The following is a 9,643-nucleotide window of genomic DNA, read 5'->3' as shown; positions in this document are numbered from 1 at the left end:
CAGGTCCTAGCAAGAATAAAATCAGGAAAAGGAGCAAAAAAAAAAAAAAGAAATTATTTATGGAATCTCTTCAGTTTCACTCTGTCATGATCGCATGAGGTATTCTGGGTCAAAACCTGATTTACTCTTAAATGTTTCCCTGTAAATAGTTTATTGACCCTCCACTTGCCCTAGTCCTTATCCCTAGGGCAATGGGGTAAGTGCCAGGTCAATTGTTTTACATGATCCTTGGATGCCCCATAGGCAAAAGATGAAGAAAACTTATTACTCTCTGCTTATAAAAAGGAAAGACACAGCTGTCCTTCTCCCTTCCTGAAAAGGTCTCCTTGGAAATGTAAGGGACTTGAATCTTAACTATAATCATCTGCTTAAATAAAATCTAACCAGGAGACAGATAATCTCTCTGTGTAATCTTTTCTTACTTAAAGATGTTTCTCTGTTCTAGGCGTTTCTTTCTTTCTTTCTTTCTTTCTTTCTTTCTTTCTTTCTTTTCTTTTTTTCTCATCATGTCAATATCTAGAAAGATAATGTCCCAGTCTCCTTGGCACTCACACTAGGGTTTACCTTAAGAGCCTAATCTGGGCTGTAATAAGTCCACTCTCTCTGGGAGATAAATTTGACGATTCCTTTCAATAAAATCAATAAACTAGACAAAAGGTCACCAATCTAATGCTAATAGTATGTGATGAGTGAAGTATTTCTGGGGGAAATGAAAGCAAATATTATCTATCTACCATCTATCTATCTATCTATCTATATATCATACACATTTCAGGAGGCTAGGATTTCTTGCAGAAATACTGAGGAGTTCAGAAAACTTTATCTTCCTCTGTCTCTCTAATCTGTTTCAACATCTATTATGTCAAGCTTATTTATGTTCCTAGAATGTAAGCTTGGTGAAAGTAGGGATTTTGTCCATATTACTTTTAAACAAAGTGAGGTTTTAAATGTGGTCTTCAAACACTTCATAATATTTCTTTTTTGTTGATTACCAGTATTTATGGATCAAAATAGTCAAATATTGGTGACTTCATATGTCAACACAGTATTTGATGGCAGCGATGTAGTTTGAATTCTGCACTCTCATTTTCTACATGTCAGTTTTTCATTACATTTCTGTTTTTCTGGTGAAACAATCAAGAAATATGAGATAAGATACAATAATGACTCTTCATTTTTTTTATACCTTAGCCAATATAAAATATAATTCTTAGTATTTTTCTACTATGAAATGTGTATACCTGAAGTTATTGAGGTCTAGAGTTTTTTCTTTCTTAGACCCAATTTTTGTTTTGCTATAGTTTATTCATATTTTTTTAGAAACAGATTGTTAATTGTAAGGTTATTGTCTCCTTAGGCTTTTTGTTGTTGACATATATAAATCTTACCTCTAGATCCTATTAAGAATTTTCTGTTTATCCTCAAGCCTTCAATTTCCTTCCATCAAGCTATATCAAACATTAGGGTTTATTATTAATATTTAATAATAATTAAAATCAATAGTGTTAATACTATGATTTTATAAGCATGTAAATTAATATTCAGTATTAATACTAATATAAAATAATAATATAATTATTAAGATAATATCCTTACTGTGATTTTCATTAATAGTATTGATATTTGGCATTTGGAGAACAATCTACATTTTCTCTTTTAATTGATCATATTAAAGCCATGACTTTGAATCATATAGCATTAGGTTAGGGACACTTGAATAGATGCTCTAGATAAAACCACTTCTCTGTGCTTTAGGCTAAATCATCCAACTATTTAAGTGATCTCTCCTTCTTAGTACTATAAATACTTCTTAAATTATGACTAAAATTGAGCTCTTCCCTTTTCCAAAATGAATCCACTTACAGTCTTCTTGTCTCAGAAAGTGGTACCAATTGGTCATGCCAGATGTCAGAAGCCTATCATCTTTGATTCCTCCTCTTCCCTAATTCCCCTTCATCTAATTGTGTCGGCAAATTTTCCCCTTCCACCTCAAGACCACATCTCAAGTTCATCCCTTCTTTCCGTATAAATGTATCACTCTTATGCGGGCCAGCATCACCACTCACTTGGACTTGTATCAAACTTCTGACTTCCCTCCCTGTTGTTGCTACATAGAGGTGGAAGAGGGTATAGGAAAAACCTTATTTTCTTCCAACTAGGCTGTTTGGGGCTTACTTAGTTATTCTTAATCCAGTACCATACAACCTCTTCTTGTTGTGCAGCATAGACATTGTCAAGGTGAAAGAGAAATGAGTAATTGGACTAGCATAGATAAACAATTTGAAGGATAAAGCTTACTGTTAAGCCAAGGCCATGATAAACCATACCCAGTGCCAGGTTTCCTATTTGTAAAACCAAGATGTTGGACTAGGCCACTTAAAAATATTTATAATTTTATTTTTATTTTTTTAAAGTTTATTTATTTTGAGAGAGACAGAGACAGTGTGATTGGGGAGGGGCAGAGAGAGGGAGACACAGAATCCCAAGGAGCCTCCGTGCTGCCAGTGCAGAGCCTGATGCAGGCTAGAACTCGTGTAACCGCAAGATCATGACCTGTGCCAAATCCGAGAGTCGGATACTTAACTGACTGAGTCACCCAGGTGACCCCAAAATATGGATCATTTTAAAAAAATCTTTTGTTTCAACCTTCAACCTTTTAAATATCCCCTTGGCTCTTTTTGTCTCCATCACTACCATATTAATGTCAGTATTGTTATGATGGTGCCATTATGAACTGGATTTTCATAGCTCTGTACCTGACTTTTTTCCATATTTTGATGGTTTTCCCAGCTCAGTGTTATTTCTTGAAACAAATATATTAAATAGATACTATATACACAACATAAAGTAAGAACAGAAAAAAATATATAGGCTCTAAAGAATCTCTTCCTTCTCAAAAAATGTAATTCAAATAATCTTAGAATAACTGAATAAAAACATTTTTACTTTTAAACAAGGTAATTTAACTAGGCATTTTAATTAAATTAGCACACTTCAAAATAAATATTTTGCACTGCTGATATTATAGGTTGATAAAACTTCATGAAATACTATGATGAAAGTCATTTAAATCAAAAAATGTTATAAATCATTTTCAGACTATGAGAGAACAGTTCATCAGCTCATGCTGAAACTATGAGATATACAACAAACTGATATAAAGAAATAAGTGATAATTTTTCTGATAACAAAATAATTATGGTAACCTGTCAACTTAATTATTTTACCATTGCCATGGTTATTGAATTATTCAATTCTAAATACCTAGTTATACGAGTGAAAAATTTTAAGAGCCCTGAAAAAAACTGCTGTGTAGATTTCCACATTTCACTGCAAATTGGTGAAAAAATTAAGTTTAGGGAAGTTTAAATACTAAACATAAGAAAAAATTGCAGGGGTGCCTGGGTGGCTCAGTTGGTTAAGCATCCAACTTTGGCTCAGGTCATGATCTCATGGTTCATGAGTTCGAACCCCACATCAGGCTCTGTGCTTACAGCTCAGAGCCTGGAGATTGTTTCATATTCTGTGTCTCCTTCTCCCTCTGTCCTTTCCCGACTTGTGCTCTGGTCTCTCCCTCTCTCAAAAATAAATAGACATTAAAAATAATTTGAGAATTGTATATATTTGTTTTTTTAAGGTATACATATCTTAATGAAATACAATGGTACTGTTGTGGTCACTCTAGATTCACAAGTTAGAAATAAACATGAGAACACTATTTTTTGAGGTTGTTAAAATATATATAATACATAATAAATTATATATATATATATATTATTCTGGTGATATCTTTAAAAATACAACAAAATTATTATAAATAATAATAGTAATTTTGTTGTAGTATTTTTAAAGAACATAGTATATACGGACACACACACATATACAGGTAAATTTGTATAGATAAATATAAAAATAAGAAATGACTTGTTTTCTTGAAACTCATAGTTTTATTTAAAAATTTTAACAATTACCTTTTTTATTATATTGAGAATGGTTTTCAATTTTGACAATTTTTGCTATATTTCTGTTTCATTGATGGATTAAATATATGTAATGATCTTCATTTGTGTTGATTTCTTAGACTTTTTGTATTTTACTCCAATGTGAATGGTTTTACTGTGCAGTATGATGTAGCGATGATTTAAATTCATATATAATTATTAACTTTTTCCTTATTTATACTTTTAAAGGATTTCAGATTATACTAAAATTACATACAAAATATTTATTGTGTTTCTCAAAAATATGATCTTGGGGCGCCTGGGTGGCTCAGCTGGCTGGGCATCTGAGTTCAGCTCAGATCATGACCTCTGAGTCCATGAGTTTGAGCCCAGCATTGGGCTCTGTGATGACAGTTCAGAGCCTGGAGCCTGCTTCAAATTTGTATCTCCCTCTCTCTCTGCCCCTACCTTGCTCACACTTTGTCCCTGTCTCTGTCTCTCTGTCTGTCTCTCTCTAAGTATAAATAAACATTAAAAAATATGATCTCTGTGGCAAACTAATTCTACTTCATAACAGCTATGTAACTTTTTGTCACTACTTTTTTTTTGCCTCAGTTTCCTAATCTGCGCAATTGAGATAACAGTACCATAAAAAACACTTAGAAGAACCTCTAGCGTTTAATAAGCACCCAATAAGTGTAACCACTTTACTATAAAATGAGAAAAATAAAGCAATCCATTTACATTTATATCTCTATTCTGTGACCGAGACTACACTACAGAATAAAGTAAAATACCAAAAAAAAAAAAAAAAAAACAAACAAACACAAAGTGTTCAGTAATACACTCTCTGATGATGTCTTCATTTGACAAGGGTACCATTTTGAATGAAACTAGTCAATGTAGGTTATATGAAAACAACCTGGCTTGTATTTAAGTATAATAACATTAATAGTTAATGTTTATTAGTAGCTGATATTTACTGAGTGTTTCCTGTGTGCCAGTAACTTGTCTAAGGAATTTATATATATTACCTTATTTATATATAATTATAAATCCTTTGGGGATACTTTTATCTTCATTTTTCAGATGAGGCAATTGAATGATGGAAATTTTAAGGAACTTCCCCAGCCTCATTCTGATAGGAGATAAATGTCCAAACAAATACTTAGTCAATTTGAATCAAGAGCTAATTCAAGAGCTGATTCAGTTCCTCTACTCTGGTCCCTCCTTGTACCTAGTGACTAATATAGTTGTGAGGATATCACTCTCTGTTACATTATAAAATTTTAGGACAGGTGTTCCCATAGCAAAAGAACCATAACTAGAGGCCATATTAATGTTGATAAGGCTTCACAAAATTGTGAATTTGTAAGTGCAAAATTCTAAAATAATGAGATTGTTTAGAGATTTTAGAGCAATTAGTTAATAATATTTTGTAATACACAATCTAAACACCTAAATGGATGTTGTGATTCTTCTTTTTAAGTTTATTTATTTTGAAAGAGAGAGAGAAAAAAAAGAGCAAGTGGGAGACAGGCAGAGGGAGAGAGAGAGAGAGAGAGAGAGAGAGAGAGAGAGAGAGAATCCCAAGCAGGCTCTGCACTGTCCCAATGTGGGGCTTGAACTCATGAACCGTGAGAGCATGACCTGAGCTGAAATCAAGAGTCGGATGCTTAACCTACTGAGCCACCCAAGTGCCTCTGAATATTGTGATTCTTAAAAAATGAATTAGCATATAATGCATTTTTTCAAGTAATGCTATCATACCTCAAGCCATTTTGAAAATTCCATATTTGATATTGCATCACAGACACTTTCCCACTTCATTCTCTGTGTCACTACATCAGACTTAATTCTGAATAACATTTTCACATACACATGCATATACACAAGCACACACACTTGCCTGCAGATTCGCTGGGTTTGGCAAGTCAGATGAAAGTGGTTCTAGACAACATGAACTAGACATACTTTTCCTTATTTCTCTAGTTAGTAGAGCTAAAAATCCTAGAAACTATGTATATATATAGAATAAATATAAGAAGATTCTAAAATGTGGAGAGAAGGAGGCAGGCTGTTAGAAACTGTGATAACCAAGGAATGACACAGCAGTGACTTTCCTGAGTTTCCTTTTTTGCCTTATGTATCCCAGACTTGATGATGAAGTCAGTAACATGGAAATGTCAATGGTCATAAGCCAAAATACCCATGAAAAACCTACTTTTTCTAGCTCAACCAGGAAAGTGATGGTCAAGCAAGTTATAAAACTTTCAGGCAGCGACCGTCCTACTTCAGACAAATACCAAAGAAAAATACTGTAGTGCTACTCCTACCCCCATCAGCAAAGACGGAGTGAGGAGACTACACTTCCATCCTCACCAGGCTATTGTAAGAAACTCCTAAGCACCTGCTCTCTGGTAGAGTGGTGTCAGAGAAGGCTAAATGCAATGGGAATTCAGGACGTTTACCCCTACTTGGAAGCAATATGCTCCTCTCTTCTGGTGCCAGTGGAGAGTATGTGGAGAACCTAGTCTTTACCACCATTGAATAGCAACAAAACATCCCTTCTCCCCATTGGGGTGTCAGAGGAGGCTCTGAGGAGATTCAGGACTCTTACCTGCTCCCTATCATCACAGTGGAGGCCACATGGAGAACAGCAATGATGCATTCCTCTTCCTCTCAGTCAAGATGATGTCAGTGGATATCTAGTTCAAAGCCTGGAAGTCCAGCAGTAATGAGGCATCCTCTCTCCCCCTGTGGAATCAAAGAAGATTGAAAGAAGCATCTGGACTCTCACCTCCACCTGTCAATAAAAAAACAGTGCTTCTTTTCCCTCTCTGGAACACTATCCTAGGAGAAGTGCTAAAACAGATTTTAATAAGACCCAAGTTTTCAACCATAATGCCCAAAATATCCAGAAAACGAGAGAATCAGTCATCAAACTATAAACCAGGAAAGTCTCTATTTGAATGAGAAAGAATGATCAATAGATCCCAATTTTGAAATAACTCAGAAGTCAGAATTATCAGAAAAGGATTTTAAACCAGCTATCATATCAGATGCTTCAATGTGCAATTATAATCATTTTGAAATAAATATAAAACAGAAAGTCTCAGGAAAGAAATTGAAGATAGAAGAAGCAATTTTAGAACTAAAAAATACTGTAATCAAATAAAAATCTCAACGGACAGGTTCAATAGCAAAATGAAGAAGGCAGGGGAAAAAATCTGTAAACTTTAAGAAGAACAATAGAAATTAACCAACTCGGCGCTTGTTTTGGCAGTACATATACTAAAATTTGAATGATACAGACAAGATTAGCATGACCCCTGCACAAGGATGACACACCAACTCATGAAGCATTCCATATTTTTATGTAGAGACAAACATGGTTCGACCGAAGAACAAAAGGACCACAGTGGTGTGAGCTGACAGGGTGGAAACGGCTTTGGATGAACCACCTAAGGAATGTTTCCAAAGAGTAAAAAGGATGAAGATGTAGGAGATGAAGAGTATGAAGAAGGAACCAACACAGATAAACCCACTGTTAACAGTGACCATGAACTGCAATCTGTGGGTATCTGTACAGGCCAGTCTGAGGAGCCAAGGAAGGTCACAGTAAAAGCTGTCCAATACATTTGGACCACAGAAGGGTAAAATAACAATAAATGCTAGTTGGAACAGTGAGTGACTGACACCAAGAGCCCAGGCAGCAGCCAGAAACAAAATGCACATTCGTGGGCTCATGATGGTCAAGTAGTGGAGAGGCTTACAAATGGCAACATATCTGTCAAAGGCCATAGTGACGAGAAGCACCATCTCCACACCACCAATGACGTGGATGAAGATTTGGACAATGCAGCCTCCAAAGGAGATGGCTTTGCGCTTTCTGAAAAGGTCATAAATCATCTTGGGTGAAGCATCTTGGCAGAGCAGGCTCCTAAGTCAATGAAAAAGAGACGAGCCAGTAAGAAGTACTTAGGTGAATGTAAGTGAGGATCAATGGTCGCATAAAACACAATGAGGATGTTTCCGGTTATGCTTGCCATATAGAGCACAGAGGATAACACCAGGAGGAGAAGTTGGATCTCCCATGAATGAGTGAGTCCCAGAAATATAAACTCAGATGCAATCAAGTGATTCCCTTCATCCATTGATCCAGCCAACTGGGCTGCCACTGAAATGATAAGAACTAAGAAAATGAGGAGAAGATGTGATTATAGAGATGATAATATGTCATAGAATTACCAATATTTCAATATTCTTATTATGAATGAAAGATATATAGTTATCTACATCTTCACACATATAAAAAAGAAACAAAAATCAATACACTATGATCACATGTGTGAGTTAAGACATAATTTAAACCTATCCCCAATACTCTGCAATGTTCTGTTCGTGAATTAACGTATTAGCCATGAACATGGACACATGAGTATCTATGACATTCATCACCTCTGAGGGGTACCTGAGTGGCTCAGTTGGTTGAGCATTTGACTTTGGCTCCAGTCATGATCTCAGTTCGTGAGTTTGAGCCCCACAAGGGGCTCTGTGCTGACAGCTCAGAGCCTGGAGCCGCTCCCAGTTCTGTGTCTCCCTCTCTGCCCCTCCTCCACTCACACTCTGTTCCCTCTCTCTCTCTCTCTCTCTCTCTCTCTGTTTCTCAGAAATAAATTTTTAAAAATTAAAAAAAAATAAAAAAAGAAATGAACCAACCCAAATAACAAAGAAAATAGATTTTAAAAAAAGAATAAACAGGCCTTAGTGGCCCAGGAGACTATCTCAAAAGATCTAATATCTGTATCGTGGGTGTCACAGAAGGAGAAGAAAAGAATAAGGATAAAAATTTCCTAAATTCACCAACAGACATAAACCTATATTTGAGAGCTTATTAACTTGATTTGAGAGCTTATTTAACTCACACAGGATAATTCCAATGAAATCCACCTCAAGATTTATCACAATTAAACTGAAAACAAATGACACACACAAAATTCTTGAAAGCAGTGAGGAAGAAATAGTACCTTTCTGAGAGGGGAAAATAAAATTCAAATGGCAGCAGACATTTCACCAGAAACTATGTCAACCAGAAAAAGACGACATAACATTTCTCAAGTGCTGTTATAAAATAATTATAATTCCAGAATTCTGTCTTTACTAGATAAAGATAACTTTTAAGAATGAAGAGGAAACCAAGACATTCTCAGATAAATGAAAAGTAAGGAAATCTGTCACTAGTATCTAACCCTAAGTAAATGACTTGGCACAGAATACACCCGGTGAAAACACAAAACAAAACACAACAAAACAAACTTGGAAAACTAGGAAAGGACAAAGACATAGGAAAAAACAAAAACAAAAACAAAATAGGTTAAGAAAATAGACTGAACTAAAAAGAAACAAGCAAGTTGACCCAGTATGCTATGGTGGTGACTATTAACAATAGGATCTCCATAGGAACCTTGATTTGCAGCATTTTACAATTTATTTCTGAGGTATATATACCCCTACAAATGCCAATTTTAAGCTGCCAATATGGAGGATTAGCAAACACAGAGTTGGAAAGGGGTGAATGCGAATGACTCTTGAGTTAGTGCCAGCCAGCTCCCACACTGGGTAGACACTAAAGGTAATACTAAAGATAATGTTTTAGCAATTGTAGTATAAGTGGAATTGCAACAAAGTTGTTTTATAAT

General features: G+C 35.2%; 1 non-coding gene and 1 pseudogene across 1 annotated transcript; one reads left to right on the top strand and one right to left on the bottom strand.

Moving 5' to 3' along the window:
* Positions 1 to 7,203: 7,203 nt before the first annotated feature.
* On the bottom strand, positions 7,204 to 8,098 carry LOC106975511 (olfactory receptor 4F3/4F16/4F29-like; annotated as a pseudogene).
* Positions 7,212 to 7,318, top strand: LOC113603146 (U6 spliceosomal RNA). Its single transcript, XR_003424686.1, has one exon. It is a non-coding gene; the product is annotated as a U6 spliceosomal RNA (small nuclear RNA).
* Positions 8,099 to 9,643: the final 1,545 nt, after the last annotated feature.

This window comes from Acinonyx jubatus, chromosome B1 (genome assembly GCF_027475565.1).
Source record: "Acinonyx jubatus isolate Ajub_Pintada_27869175 chromosome B1, VMU_Ajub_asm_v1.0, whole genome shotgun sequence".
In the NCBI taxonomy this organism is placed as follows: domain Eukaryota; kingdom Metazoa; phylum Chordata; class Mammalia; order Carnivora; family Felidae; genus Acinonyx; species Acinonyx jubatus.
Note: the sequence above shows the minus strand (reverse complement) of the source record. Positions and strands in the feature narration are given on the sequence as shown.